Here is a 10,782-nt window from a genome sequence, read left to right on the forward strand (position 1 = left end):
TGACCGAACCACCCACAGGCAAAATGGGGTGGCCTGCCACCCCCTATAGGGTGGTTCGACCACTCCTGTCCTTTCTTTAAAAAAAAAAAAAAAATTAGATTTATTTTAAAAGTAAATTAATAAAAAATTAATGTTTTAATTAGGTGAAACGGTGCATTTTGAATGACTATTATGTAGTTTACCTATTTCGGAGCTAATCTGTTGGAGACGAAAAAGTGTTCATAATAGCTAAATATATCTATTACGAGCCATTTAACTACTCTGCTGGAGATGCTCTTAATCATATAAAAAAAAAAAAAAAAGATTTATTTTAAAAGTAAATTAATAAAAAAAATAATATTTTAATTAGGTGAAACAGTGCATTTTGAATGACTCTATTATGTAGTTTACCTATTTCGGAGCTAATATGTTGGAGACGAAAAAGTGTTCATAATAGCTAAATATATCTATTACGAGCCATTTAACTACTTTGCTGGAGATGCTCTTAATCATATTAAAAAAAAATAAAAAATAAAAAACCCTAAAAAAGCACGCTACATGTTTAAGGAACAAAATAAAATTTGAGAAAAACATTTTCTGTTTGTAAATTATTTATTCATTTTTGAAAGTTGCACTACTTGCACTCTGTTTGAAAGGGACACCCTTACAGATTATTGTAACCTAAAAATATGTGGCTGTCCTTAAAGATTCTTGTAACCTAAAAATATGTGGTCACTACTTGATCCTTGCAAGTATGTCTAATATATATTTTTTATTTCTTTTTCTTAGAAAATGTAAATATAAGAAGACAATCAAATTTAGTAAATTTAGAAATGAAATGATGGTAATGTAAAAAATACTCAATTAGAAAATATATATCACACTAAATAACAAAGAAAAATTGAAAATTGAAAATTGATTATAACAACCAAAAGAATTCAACAAAGGCTTGAACAAAATAACTAAATGAATGGAAATCGGAGTACAATAAGGAAATACTACAATAAAGATTTGGTTGAAGAGAGAGTGAGAAACTTTATGAAAAATAATGAGGAATTCAACACCCTCCACTTGAAGAGAACTCCTTAGGATGGGTTTGGTATGGATTATAAGCCATTGTAAAGGAATAGTTATTTCCTTATTTGGTTAGTTTTGTATTCTTGGGAGTAGCTATTCAAAGAAAATGACTATTCCCAATTCGGTTTGGCTTGTTTTCAACCCAAATTGCCAACCTTCTCCTTCCCTTGATGGCCATTCACTAAGTCATACGTATGTTGATGTTAAGGGTTATTGCTTAGTATGTTTTGTTTAATTACCACTTATCCCAAAGGTTAAGTTGATAAGAAGAGGTAAACTTAATCACTTAACGCCCCTCATGTATGGATTCAAACTCATTTTTAATAGGTAAGGCCAAACACATAGAATATTTAATTTAAATTTGGTGAATTAATGTAGTCAAGGACCTTTGACTCTGATACTATTGACTATCTTAAACAACAACCAGAACATTAGCCAAACTCTAAGATTTGAATGCTCATCCATTCTTCAATCTTGACTTCAAATTTGAACTTGATGATTTACCGTCATTTAATCTAGATTGGAATAGATTTTTGAAAATTTATCTTGTAACAGATTTATGAAACCATAGGATAATGATACGATGTAATTTAAATTAAAAATAAAAAATAAAAAATCAAACAAATTTTAGATACTAACAAATTTGATCTTTTAAGCTCTATTATCTTGATAGTAGAAACTAATTCATTCTTCAATCTGGATTGGAGCAGATTTTTGAAAACTTATCTTGTAACAAATTTACGAAACTTCAGGATAATGATACAATGTAATTAAAAAAAAAAATTTTAAAAAAAAAATTGAGATTCTAACAAATTTGATCTTCTACTAAATACTTTTTTTGTGTTTTGTTGTAAATGTATGCCAGTGTGTTGGTATTTTTTATAAGGAGAAACTACATTTTATCCCATGAAGTATCTGTGCATTTACATTTTGATGCTCGGCCAATGTTTAAAAATCGATGAAAGACCCCCATAATGTATTTGATGCTGGCAAAAAATACCATGCGTCCATCAAATTTGTTTATTTTGACAGAAACCAAGTCACGTTCGTGGCATGTAACATTTTTCAACCAAAAATTTTGAAAATACCCTCAAGGTAAAGTGTCAGTATAAATGACTCGGGTGGTAAAGTAGAAACATAAACACTGAAAAAAAAACGAAAAAAAAAAAGGCTAAACTAAACCTAAAACTTACACAAAAATAAAAATAAAAAGAATGTGGGGTTGGCCGAGCCATTTGGGATGGCTCGGCAAGCCCCCATTCGGTATGGTGTACCAAACGACTATATATGTGTCACATGGGAGTGGTCCGACCATCCCAATATACCCAAATGGGGGTGGCTGAAACCACCCCAAGTGGGTTTAGGCCCTCATTCGGCCGGTCTAATTTTATTTAGTTTATTTTTTATTTTTTGCTTTTTTATTATTATTATTATTTTTTTACTTTGTATATAAACTTCTTGATAACCAGACACTCATCCATTCTTCAATCTTGTTTAAATTTGAACTTGATGATTTTTCGCTATTTGATGCTTCTTGAATATCTTGTGCATCATTTGAAGATTTTTGAAAATTTATCGTCGATCAACAGATTTTTACCAAATATTTTCCATCTGGACTGTCTAGAACAACTTGTTTTTAAAAATACTAAACTCGGTCAATTTCCAAATCTTATATTTTAACAGATTTTTGAAACCATTAAGATAATGAAACGATATAATAATTATTTTTTTAAAAAAAAATTTAAAAAAATAATCTGACATGCTAACTAATTTGATCCTCTAATTAAGCTATATATGTATATATATAGCATAGCATCCAAGTCTATCGAATTTCATTATCATCCTTGCTTGCTCCTTCACTTAGAAATTTAGTTTTAAGCATTATGAAGAAATATTTAGTTGCAGCTATATTCTTCATTATTTGCTCGGTCTCATTCACATGTTTCTCACAAAACTTGCCCAGTGCTGATCATGCCGAGGAAGTTGATTCGCATGATCATGTTCTTCCAAAGCACGAGCTCAACTCACAAAATTTCTTTGGTTGGATCAATCAATGTATTTCAATCTTTGATAACACAATAATAAATTGTGTTAGCCGGGACTTTGTTTCTTTTGTGTCTCTTAAAGGGGAGAAAGTGCACATAAGCTCCGAATGTTGCGGGGTTGTTAAAGAATATTATGGCGATTGTGCTTCAAAATATTTATTTTTTAAACCTCAAATGCCTTTTATTAATTGGTTAATGGATAGTTGTGGTCACCAGCAACCTTCACCAACACCAAGTGCACCTCCACCTCCACCTCCGACTCAACCTTCACCAACACCAAGTGCACCTCCACCTCCACCTCCGACTCAACCTTCACCAACACCAAGTGCACCTCCACCTCCGACTCCGATTCCAACTCCACCATGTTCATCGACTCCAGCGAGTCCATCTCCACCAATTCCACCTGCTCCACTCGGGTCCCAATGGGATAGCGCACCCCCGAATTTTAAGCCGCCTGCTCCACTGAAGCTGCCTCAAGTTGTTGCTGATACTTTTGGCAATGGCTGTTGGTCCGGCTCCAAAAGTCGTTACAATTGTTGGGAAGTAAATAAGGCTCCGAGGAAGACTTGTTGTGAAATCACACGATATAAAGGCGTCACTTGTGGCAGTGGAAAGCCCTTCGACAAAGTCGATGAATTTTGTTGTTTGTTCAACGGAGACGAACAAGGCAAATGTTTTATGATTGTTCCAAGTTATGTAGGTTCTTTGGAATAATGGAATGTTTGTCGTTTAGGTTTGAGTGTTTTGATATTGTCGTTTAGGTTGAGTGTTTCTTTTATTGTTTAGGTCTGTTTTTCCAAGACTTGTAAGGCCATTGGCTTCTTCGTCTTTTTCTATTTTTATTATTTCAAGTGTTTGTTTTTTTTTTTTTTTTTTTTTTTTTGGTTGATTTTATTCTATTATAATCCGTCTAATAAAGCATTTATCTTTAACGTTGGTGGATGAGTGTCCATGTAAAATATGGATTCAGGTTAAAAGCTTTTGCGATTAGTCCATTTGATTTATTATTATCCTTTTTTTTTCTTCTGAATTTTCCATTGTTTTTATCTAGTCAAATTTCTTTCTATCATTGCTAGTTTCAAAAGTTATCCATTAAAGATAACAATTTTTTTAAAATAATAATAATAATAATAATAACAATTCATGGAATGATATCAAATCTCATGTAATTCTTTCTACCAAAAAAATGAAAACTTTTCATTATTTTAGAGAAGAAGGCTGCAAATTGAAAAAAATTGAAAAAAAAAAATGTTATGGGCACAAAATGTGTTCTTAGTTTTGTTGGTGCATATAACTTATCCTTCATATTTAAATTAGAAAACAAAGTATAGATATATTTACATTCATTTGTACGAATTTCCTTAGAACTGAAAATTTGTGTCCGTCATCTATAGGTGGTGTCTTTGAAGGAAGACTATCATTCCCTACCCAACTAGACTACTTCACACTAATAGACCCTACCACTCAACTCAATATCTTATAAGCTGAGATTTATTTGGTATATTCCGTATTTTTTAAAACGGTGAAGTTTTAATTTTGAATTTTTTTAATAAAATTATTAAAAAAAATAAATAAATAAGCTGAAGGAAATTTTTTTGACCCAGTTTAGAAGAAACTCTGTCTAATATAAAATTATTTAAAAAATTAGGTTAATTTTTTATAAAAAAAAAAAATTCAAGAGAGATTGGCAACAGACAACAATCTCTCCTCCCAGTATACAGAATACAACGGCATTGCTTTTTCTGCAGCTCATCTTCTCCTCCTTGCAATTCTGTCTCAAACCCCCTATGACAAACTGTATGTAATTTTTAGCAAGAATCTATATTTCAGTTCATGAACCAGTGTATTTCAGCAACAAAATTTTCTATGATCTTTGCTTTTGTTTTCTGAATATTTTGAGCTCTGTGTAAAAAAAATAGAACTATTTCTTTCTTGTAATGATCATACTAGCCATGCTTTGTTTCTTCACCTTCACTGCAGCATCAAACATGTTGAAATTGACTGCAGACTATATATGGTCTCTTTGCATGGTTGGGTGTTTTCCTAGCAAGTGCGGGACTCATTATGTTTTATAGGTGTAGCAGGCATGTTATTGGTAAAAAGTGAAAGACTTGGATCTATGTATACCGGCTGCATCAGGTTGAATTTTATATCGGTGGTCAATACTGGTTTCTTTTTTCCTTTTAGTTCCTAGCTCCATTCTTCGCTTTACACCTATAAATTCCTAATCTTGTTTATGCTTACTTTTAGAACTTGATGGCTCCCTCAATTTATTTTCTTTAAGTTATATCTTTTAGCCAATTGTGTTTTTTTGGGTCAATGAACATGGCAATCAGTTGTCTATTGTCTCACTTTTTTCTTCTTCTTATGATTGAAGGCCAAATTGCAAATTGAGTAAGACTTTGGGGGGTAAAGTGTATTTTTTCCATTACTTAATTATAACAATTAGATTGTAATTTTTAGTAACGATATGTCAAACTTAATTTGATCTCATAATTGACTTTACTAATAGTCTAGTAAATCTAACCGTTGGATTTACGTTAGAAGCATTCTATGGTGAAGATAAACCACTAGATCGAATGATCATGATAGTCAACTAAAAATATTTTTCCTTTTGCTGAAAATTCTTCTTTAATTTTAGGAAAATAGTTTACGGTTTTGAAAACCGTAAACCATTTTTCGAATTTGAGTATCTCATTCTAGAATCAACAGATCATGCCAAGACCCACCCAAGAACCTGCTGGGACTTGACCGGAACCCGCTTAGGATTTGACCAGGACCCGCTTGGGACCTGCCCTAGACTTCATCGGGCCTCATCCAGGACCAACTCGGGACCCCGCCTGGACCTGACTGGACACGCCCAAAAACCCGCCGGGACCTGGTTGGACTTTCCTGGGACTCGCTCGGGACCCGATTGGGACCTGACCGGAACTCGCTTGGGACTGAGTCAAGACCTGACCAAGGCTTGACCGAGACCCGACTAGACCCGCCCTAGTCAAGTCCCGGTCAAGTCCCAGGCAAGTTCAGATCAAGTCCTGTGCGAGTTCCGGGCAGGTCCAGTCGAGTCTCAGGCGAGTCCTTGGCAAGTCCAATCGAGTCCCTGGCAAGTCCCGATCAGGTCTCAGCAGGGTCTCGAGCCAGCTCCAGTCAAGTCCCAGCAAGTGCCCAAGCAAGTCCGGTCAGGTTCCGGTTAAGTCCCAGGCAGGTCCCGGGCGGGTCCCAATTAAGTCCCGAGCAAGTCCCGAGTAGGTCTCGGGTGAGTCCCGGGCGAATGCCGGGGGGTCCCAAGAAAGTCCTGGTCAAGTTCATGGCGGGTCCCATGCAGGTCCGATCGGGTCCTAGTCAGGTCCCGGTGGGGTCTCAAGCGAGTCCCGGTGATTGGTGAAGTCTCCGTCTGATCCAAGACGAGTCCTAGTCAAGTCCCGGACGGGTATTGTTATATTTTATTTTTAAAATTATTGTGTATTAGTATTTTTAAGTTGTGAATAAAAATTACATTTTATAGGTTAATATGATTAAATGGAAATATAAAAAATATTTGTAATTTTTTGTGCGCGCTAAACATCGGAAAATGTTTTCATTATAAAATATTTTCCTGTAAAATGACTTGCCTGAAAATATTTTATGCCGAAACAAACGGAAATAACTAAGAAAAATTGAAAATTGATTCTAACAACCAAAGAATTCAACAAAGGCTTGAACAAAATAACTAAACGAATGGAAATCGGAGTACAATAAGGAAATACTAGAACAGCTTGTTTTTAAAAATACTAAACTCGGTTAATTTCCAAATCTTATATTTGAACAGATAGATTTTTGAAAAAACCATAAGATAATGAAACGATATAATTAATTAATTTTTTTTGAAAATAATAAAAAAAAAAAAATCTGACATGCTAACTAATTTGATCTTCTAATTAGGCTATATATATATAGCATAGCATCCAAGTCTACCGAATTTGATTATCATCCTTGCTTGCTCCTTCACTTAGAAATTTAGTTTTAAGCACTATGAAGAAATATTTAGTTGCAGCAGCTATATTCTTCATTATTTGCTCGGTATCATTCACATGTGATGCAGAGGAAGTTGATTCACATGATCATATTCTTCCAAAGCACGAGCTCAACCCACAAAATTTCTTTGGTTGGATCAATCAATGTATTTCAATCTTTGATAACACAATAATAAATTGTGTTAGCCGGGACTTTGTTTCCTTTGTGTCTCTTAAAGGGGAGAAAGTACACATAAGCTCCAAATGTTGCGGCGTTGTAAAAGAATATTATGGCAATTGCGCTTCAAAATCTTTATTTTTTAAACCTCAAATGCCTTTTATTAATTGGTTAATGGATAGTTGTGGTCACCAGCAACCTTCACCAACACCAGGTGCACCTCCACCTCCACCTCCGACTCAACCTTCACCAACACCAAGTGCACCTCCACCTCCACCTCCGACTCAACCTTCACCAACACCAAGTGCACCTCCACCTCCAACTCTGACTCCAACTCCGATTCCAACTCCACCATGTTCATCGACTCCGGCGAGTCCATCTCTACCAATTTCAACCGTTCCAGCCGGGTACAACGGATTTGTTACCGCACCCCCGAATTATAAGCCGCCTGCTCCACTGAAGCTGCCTCAAGTTGTTGGTGATAGTTTTGGCAATGGCTGTTGGTCCGGCTCCAAAAGTTCTTTCCGCTGTTGGAAAGTAAATAATGCTACGACGAAGACTTGTTGTTCACTCAAACGATCTAAAGGCATCACCTGTGGTAGTGGAGAGCCCTATGACAAAGTCGAAGAATTTTGTTGTTTGCAGGAAAATGGACAACCCAAATGTTTTATGATTGTTCCAAGTTATGTGGGTTCTTAATTTGGAATAAAGGAATGTTTGTAGTTTAGGTTTGAGTGTTTTGATATTGTCGTTTAGGTTATGAGTGTTTCTTTTATTGTTTAATTAGGTTTGTTTTTCCAAGACTTGTAAGGCCATTGGCTTCTTCGTCTTTTTCTATATTTACTATTTCAAGTGTTTTTTTTTTTTTTTTTTTTGGTTGAGTTTATGCTATTATAATCCGTCTAATAAAGCATTTATCTTTAACGTTGGTGGATGAGTGTCCGTGTAAAATATGGATTCACATTAAAAGCTTTTGCGATTAGTCCATTTGATTTGTTTTTATCCTGTTTTTTTTTTTTTTTTTTTTTTTTCTGAATTTCCCATTGTTTTTATCTAGTCAAATTTCTTTCTATCATTGCTAGTTTCAAAAGTTATCCATTAAAGATAACAATTTGTTTTTTTTTAAAAAAAAAAAAATTAATTAATTCATGGAATGATATCCAATCTCATGTAATTCTTTCTACCAAAAAAAAAAAAAGAAAAAGTTTCACTATTTTAGAGAAGAAGACTGCAAATTGAAAAAATTTGAAAAAAAAAAAAAAAAAATTGTTATAGGCACAAAGTGTGTTCTTAGTTTTGTTATAGGCACAAAGGCACAAAGTGTGGTCTCTTTGCATGGTTGGGTGTTTTCCTAGCAAGTGGGGGACTCATTATGTTTTATAGGTGTATCAGGTATGTTATTGGTAGAAAGTGAAAGACTTGGATCTACACTGCATCAGGTTGAATTTTATACTGGTGGTCAATACTGGTTTCTTTTTTCCTTTTAGTTCCTAGCTCCATTCTTCACTTGACACCTATAAGTTCCTAATCTCATTTATGCTTACTTTTACAACTTGATGGCTCTCTCAATTTATTTTCTTTAAGTTATATATATCTTTTAGCGAATTGTGTTTCTTTGGGTCAATGAACATGGCATTCAGTTGTCCATTGTCTCACTTTTTTCTTCTTCTTATGATTGGTATCATCTCTGTGATGGCAGCTGTCCAACACCATGCTCAATGTTTCTTTTCAGCATTTACTATAAAATGTTTCTGAACTTTTCAGTAATAATTACTGAAATTTCATGTCTTCATGTAATGAAAATTGACCATGTACCAAAATGCTTCTGCAGATATGCATATAAGTCACGGTGATGTGCTGATAGAATGTATTTTTCCCAAGATGAAAACTGCAAATACAAACAGAATGTTTCCTATTATCAGTAAATTGCTCTTACACTTGGTGAACTTTGAACCAATATGACCTCCTCGGCCCTCCACCTTATTCTTTCAAATGAAAAGGTATCAATTTGAGGTAGAGCTATGTCATTGGCTAAAATGAAATTGTTACCTTTTAAATTAAGAACCGTCCCCAAAACTCTCCAATGAAGGAGAAGCCACCAATCATAGAGAAAGGAAAAAAAAAAAAAAAAAATCTAAAATCTTCAGTCAGTCATCTACAAAACTGTACCGAGCGTGCTCCTGTGTGCTTAACAAAGTGTTTTTAGTAGCCTAACCCAGTCCCAACAGTTGTTCATTCAACAGACTCAAATCCCTTTGAGCACATTGCTTGCTATCCTCCATCACTTGAAACCATTCATTAAAAACTGAATTGAATGAATCATTACCCTCAACAATGTTCTTCTCCCACCAACTCCTCCTCACAAGGAGGGCCTTGCGGATGTAGCACGCCGACACAACATACGTATATTGCGCGAAACTTAAGAATATCAAGAGCATGAGCGATGGAAATTAGCCACAGACAAGGTTTCCATCCATCCAGCAATAGAAAATATAAGATTAAATGGTAAGCTGAAAATATTTTAGTTACCTGCAACTAACCCATGATAACATCTGCCGTGCTGGGGGTGGCTCTCAAGCACCCCATTTTACTAGGGGTGGCTATGGCCGGCCAGGGGTGGCTCGACCACCCCATGGCCTTTGGGAGTGGTTCGGCCACCCCAACAACTAAAAAAAAAAATTGTTTTGCCCTTGGGGGTGGCCAGACCACCCTCGTTGGGCCTGGGGCTGGTGGCTTGAGCCGGTCTGGGGTGTTCCGGCCACCCCCTATGGCCAAGTTAGGATTGCTAGCCACCATTTATTTTTATTTTTTTAAGGAAAAAATATAAAAAAAGCCCCCCAAACTATCAGTCATTTGCAATTAATATAGCATCCCAATGTTCAAAAGATACTAAAGTAGCCCCCAAACTACCAAATTATATAAAAGGTTATTTTTTTTATATTCCTATAATATCCCTATTATTTTAACAAATAAAATAATAAAATAATTGTAAAAAAAAAAAAAAAAAACAAACAAACAAACATGTTTTAAAAATATAAGAAAACCAATGGGTGAATAAAAACAAAAAAAAAAATGTTTTTTGGAATAAATAATAAATAATTAGTCACTATAATTGGCCTAAATTACAAATTATTTCATCTTGTATTAAAATAAAATCAAAGGTACGACAATTTTTAAAAAATACAAGAAAATCAATGGGTGAATAAAAACAAAAAGTTTTTCGAATAAATAATAAATAATTAAAATCAAAAGTACATAATTTAACGTCTAATAGTTCGGGGGGTCTTGTGTCACTTTTAAAAGTTTGAAGTTAAAATTGCCAACCTATGGATAGTTTAGGGGAATAGTAGCCTCTATATCAGTGTTTGAGCCCGTGGACTACGCCTTTGCATTTTGGAACCGAATTAAGCCAATACTAGAACTAACACCAGAAAACAAATCCACTTACCATTTGCTGTAGGATTTGTGGAAATATTGCAAAGAGGTTGGTAGATATTAAGGACAACCAATA

Source organism: Corylus avellana, chromosome ca10 (assembly GCF_901000735.1).
Source record: "Corylus avellana chromosome ca10, CavTom2PMs-1.0".
Lineage (NCBI taxonomy): Eukaryota > Viridiplantae > Streptophyta > Magnoliopsida > Fagales > Betulaceae > Corylus > Corylus avellana.